The sequence below is a fragment of the Schistocerca nitens genome, chromosome 4 (assembly GCF_023898315.1).
Source record: "Schistocerca nitens isolate TAMUIC-IGC-003100 chromosome 4, iqSchNite1.1, whole genome shotgun sequence".
NCBI lineage: Eukaryota > Metazoa > Arthropoda > Insecta > Orthoptera > Acrididae > Schistocerca > Schistocerca nitens.
Genome location: NC_064617.1, coordinates 325468173 through 325473810, shown reverse-complemented (window position 1 = coordinate 325473810; position 5638 = coordinate 325468173). Strand labels below are relative to the sequence as shown.

Here is a 5638-nt window from a genome sequence, read left to right as displayed (position 1 = left end):
CAAAATCGGAAACAAGAATGTATGCTCGATGTCATGAAGAAAAAGAAGACCTTCTTAAGGAGTGTGACAGAGCGTCGATTGGTTGTTTAAGGCGTTGTGAACCCGGTGGACGTTTGATGAAAAGTATTCACCTGAAAGTATTGTGACAATAGTGGTGTTTCGGTGAAGTTTTGTGATTACATGCGGATGTCCTTAATGGTTTCGGCTTACAGGGAGGTGATACGCCATATAGATTGCTGCGAAAGGAATTTAACCGGTTGTTATCTGGCCGAAAGTGTTGTTTCTATCTTTGGGGACGGTCGGAAATAGAGGCACCAGGAGCCAGTCGATCCGTACTGGTGTAGGAGCTGGACACGTGATGAGCAGTAATTTCCCATTTCTAATTTCTGTGAGAGTATATTAAACAATGGTGGAGTGTTGCAATATCAAGACTTTATACGAATAATCACCACCAGTACCTATTGAGCTTTATTAAATATAGTTAGGCCATCACAAAATTTAAGCAATAATTTCTCATTTAAGGAATTGATCCAGAAGAAACTTTAAGAACTATTCCTGTTTCAAAATACACAGATAATTTCGTAGAATATTAATATCTTGCTGGGAAAAAGTTGTGGAGTGCTATGAGGTGAGATAAATCGCGTCTAAAGTGTTATCGAATGAAATGGAGATATCTGCGCTAATCTAACTTAATTATCCGTCCGACGCGTACACCGTCAGTCGCGGTACACCGCTAATGAACTTAGAAAATTAATTCGCATGTAATTTAGAACGGAGACACTAGCAAATGCATCAGAATACGCTATGATTAATACTATGTACTAATATTACGGCTTTTCATATATAAACATATATCATAAAATAACTGACTGGTGACAATTTACGTTCTTAATTATGGCAAAAGCAGTTATTGCTGTACAATGAACACAGTAAAAGATTGATATTGTGTGTCTGCCTACAGTCAATTACTACAAACAAATTTATTTTCTTAAATGACAAAACTTGCACAAATATACTCTAATTCCTGTTTATTATCCACTATCTGCTGATTTTGGCTGTGATCCATTATCAAATAATAGTTGTAAGGAACTATCAGTACTTATGCAAGCTCCAAAGTTAAACGTTGATAACGTTACATAAAAAGATGATAACGTTGTGTGTAACTGCTGTCCGTACCTTGCACTACCAACTGATCATGGCATCATAGCCGGAACCCGCCAATAGTGAAAAATAAACAGAAGTGGCCCAACGCCTTACTGACTTGCACAATTTGTGGAGCTCTTCCTCTTGAATAAATCCCCTAGTTTTTTTTGAAATAGTAGTCATTTGTTCGCCTCTACATGTACATCGCATCTACAGATTTACGTTCCATTCAGATAATTTCTTCGTGGCGAACCTCTTTTATCTCTTGTCTCTTTTTAATGTCATTAGCTACTCGCTAGTTACTTTTATGTCTATATTTTCAAGTACATATTGACCTCCAGGAGGTAACATTGTCTCTGTTGCTTGGAGTTAGTAGCAAATGATTATAATAAATATGTCAAATGTGCACAGAATGTAGGCGATCTTGTCTGATGTACGCTGGAACCAGTAAGAGACTGACATACGCTTTTTTCGGAAACAAGGAAGCAAGCTCAATTAAAAAAAAAACTTTTGTTATAGGAGAAGGGGCTGAAAACAACATGCTACGCAGTATATCACAAGTTAATTACAAACTGAAAATACGTGACATGTTCCAAATTGATGCTGAGATGTGATAACCATCTCACGGAATTTAATTAATTCAGAAAGACTGCTTATAAATGCTAAATCTTCAGAGTAAATACATGGTGTTTCAAAGTGTTTGTGTCAAACGTCTAGGAATGTTTATAGCACGACATGGGAAACAACTTTTAATAGAGACAAAATGTTCGTTGGTGCTTTCCATCCCTGCTTTCCTGTGTGGTTCTATCCCTGAGAGGCGGCAGGGAGTAGACACTGTGCAGCGTGCGTGTGAAGTGTCCTATAATCCAGTCATCTGCTCCGCGTGAACGGGAGAAGGTCATGCAAAATCAAGTTTCTGATCTGAATCTGAAACATATGTTTCTGTTGAGATACACGCGTTATTAATGTTTTCTTCTTCAAAGTCATCCTATCGATTTACTACATTTACTATGCAGATTAAGCACACCTGGTGAGTAGACGTAGTTCAGTTAAATCTCGTTGCCACAGTGTCGGGCAGTCCGATAAAAAGCGTTGCCAGGAAGCGACAGCGAACATTTTGTCTCTAACAAATGTCGTTCTTCGTGTCGCGATCTATCATCCTAAATGTTTGATACAAGGACTTTGAAACACTATATATATATTAGAGTGGAAGAAGAGCTGTGCACGCTCACGCATTTTCTGATGGTGGCGTTAGAGGTGGCAGTATTTTCTAAGTGTGCAATAATTCGAGGGGGCGTTCGATAAGTAATGCAACACATGGTTTTTTTCTGGAAACGTGTTGGTTTTATTAAGGATTCCAATAGATCATATTATTCCACACTTTTTTGGCTACTTTATTTTTGGAACATAATTTCCGTTCACTAGGATGACCTTACGCCACCTCAGTGGGAGGGCCCGTATGTCTGCATGGTCCGAAAGAACAGACGCCATATCCAAATAAGTATATAGTTCTGGCAACACCGGCCATGACCTTATTCTTCTGTGCGGAAGCACACATATTCCACGAACTCTTACGGGACTCTGTAAGAATGTCTTCCACGAGTAATGAGTGTGTTGGGGTGGGACACTACGAATGTAGTGTGTGTACATACAAGGTGAGAATGTGGGTCTCGAGATAGTCCCTGCTGTCGCACTATGCACTGTGCCCTCGGTGGCTCAGATGGATAGAGCGTCTGCCATTTAAGCAGGAGATCCCGGGTTCGAGTCCCGGTCGGAGCACACATTTTCACCTGTCCCCGTTGATATATATCAACGCCCGTTAGCAGATGAAGGTATTAATACAATTCTAATTTTGTTCTAGGTGGCTGCAGGTCATCACTCCATATAAATAGAGAGGATGAAGAAGTTGAAGATTTGGAAGAGTGGAGAGATTGTGAAAAATTCATCGCCAACATACTTTTAACATACTAGAGCCTAAGAACGTGCCAGAAATAGCCGGTGGTAAACTAAAATAATTAAGCCATGCCACATATCAGCCCAGAACATACAGACCCAGATATATGAGTGTAATTTACATTTAAAAAGAGACTCTGAGCTTTGTTATGCTGCCGAGACAGATAGAACGAATTATTGTCGTTTTTTGTAGTAAACAGTGTTGCGTCGTTAGATGCGATCATATATAGTACTGTATCTACGGGCCGGGCGACAAATGCTGTTTGACTCTGACGGGAACGAATAACAAGGGTGCTCTGTATAACGGTGAGTATGTTAGTCAGCTGTCCAAATTTAATACTGAGTGGTGTTTTGTGTGATCAGCGGTCGGTTGCGTCTTGCCACGCTCTACGTTGGAGCGGTGAAAATTGCTTTCCTTTTTTTAAATTGTTATTAAAGTGTGACTCTTCGGAGTCGCTTCACGTGATTTATGGAATTTAGCACCGCCGTATTTGCCCCAGACCAGCGATCAACGAGACAACGAAACGTCGGCACCGAGGATATCGCAGCAGTCGTCCGAGGTAGGGAGCAGCTAAAAACACATCTGTGCAATCACACCGTCGAATGTTAACTGGCATTAGTCAACACAAAATTCCCGAGTATAAATATTGCAAGTGTATCACTCGGGTTCATGTCAGATTTCTACATAACTCTTTTATAATTCTCTCGCAGTAACTCAGCAGATTACAATTACATATGTGCTGTAAGCTTACAGTTCAATGTAAGGACTTAACATTGTTTTTTGCGTAACAAAGTGTGTTGCCACCGTGATTTACATGGAAGACAAAAGTTATAATAGCTACTTTATTACCCAGCAGATAATGCAAAACTGAGCTGTAAAGACCGATTTTCCAAAAAAATTATCGGATGTAGACTCATTCCTCGCTTTATTGATACTTTGAAACACTGCCTTCCCACATTCCCATGGACATTTATCATCACAGCAATACTTACTCTTAAATATTAGTATACAGTTTATTTACACGGTAAATGATAACAGCCAAATAGTTGCATAATAAAGATTTATTGAAATTGTCTCGCGCATACCAGAAGTGCCCTCTCTCGGTGAAATTGTCTGCCCTAGTGCTCCCATACCCTCTTCACGCTGGTTCACAGGCTAAGTGCTGATAGTATACCGAGTTCGCATCGACAATCTCTTTATAATTATTCTGTACAGATAGAGGTGAGGTTTTAATTTAAACTACTGACGACGCCTTTGGCACGATTGTTTTATGGATCTCCACTGCAGGATGTGATTTTAGTAAGTGGCGAAAAGTTTTTGTGCTTGTAATAATTTGTTATTTTTCATGGTTACTTAAAGCTATAAGTGTGTTTTTTTCCTTCTATCGCAGTTTTGCTAATGAAAGTGTCTTCCTGTTCAGGTGTATTTTTGCTTCTGATGAAGGTATACTTAGATACACTGAAACCGTAGTCAAGGATTTCAATAAATCTTTATTGTGCAACTGTTTGGCTATTATCATTTACCGTGAAGATTTTCAAAAGTTGCAGCTTCAGCCATGTTTAAAATTTTGAGACAGTTTATTTACTTGTGTGTAAAATTTATATGTACTTATTTTGAGTGTGGTATTTTTGTTTTGCATCCGCAACCTCGGTAAAAGCAGCTGACGAAATGTAGACAAATGACAGGTGTTTGTTTGCTTATAGGCCACTCTAGAAGAGGATGCACAGCTGGAAACTAACTGCAGCAGCAACAAGAACCTGTTTAAGAAAATTAGAAGCACTTACGACCGTTGTACAATGAAATTATGATCCTTTCAACAGATTTCATTTTACAGTCCCCAGCTCTTTTTTTATGCACCTTATACATCATTTGGTTTCCTACCGCATGATTCGAGCGAATCAGCTAAAACAAGAAGAAGTTTAAGAAAATTTTAACATCAAGGCATTTACACGGGCCTCTATCGTTGGATGAGCGCATCTTAAACTGTATGGAAAGTACAGTATTTAACAGCGATATCAAGCAAAATTAATCGCTAAAAATCTGTTTACAGTGTGGTAACTCATGTCCATGCTAATTATCCGGGCTGTTATGCCGTGGTCGGTTAGTTCCCAATGTATCGTCCCCGTCTGCGGAGGGCATTTTTAAGGGGGCCTGTAGCTAGATGGAAGGTCCAACACACCCACTGGCTCGCTACTGGGTTTGTTGGACCTTCCCTCGCGCTACAGACCCGCTTGAAGATATCCTCCGCAGACGGGGACGAGACGTTGGGAATTGACACAGAATTCATCAACCGACCACGGCATAACAGCCCGGATAATTATAATGGACATGACATTTCCGGCCGTGAAAGTCTACATTTTAGTTTCAGTGCGGTAACTAACAATAATTTCCCTTGAGGCAACCTGTGAGGTATTGAAAGCACCGCTCGGTACCGCACTCAGGTAAGTTGTGGGAGTTGGATGTACGATGTTCATGGCAAGTTCATTGGTCGGGTTATGATCCAAAGCACAGTTTAGGAAGCAACGTACCAATGGGAACCTA

At 40.0% G+C, this 5638-nt stretch overlaps 1 non-coding gene across 1 annotated transcript; it reads left to right on the top strand.

Moving 5' to 3' along the window:
• The first annotated feature begins 2847 nt into the window (after positions 1–2847).
• Positions 2848–2922, top strand: Trnak-uuu (transfer RNA lysine (anticodon UUU)). The gene has a single exon. It is a non-coding gene; the product is annotated as a tRNA-Lys (tRNA).
• The last annotated feature ends 2716 nt before the right edge of the window (positions 2923–5638 follow it).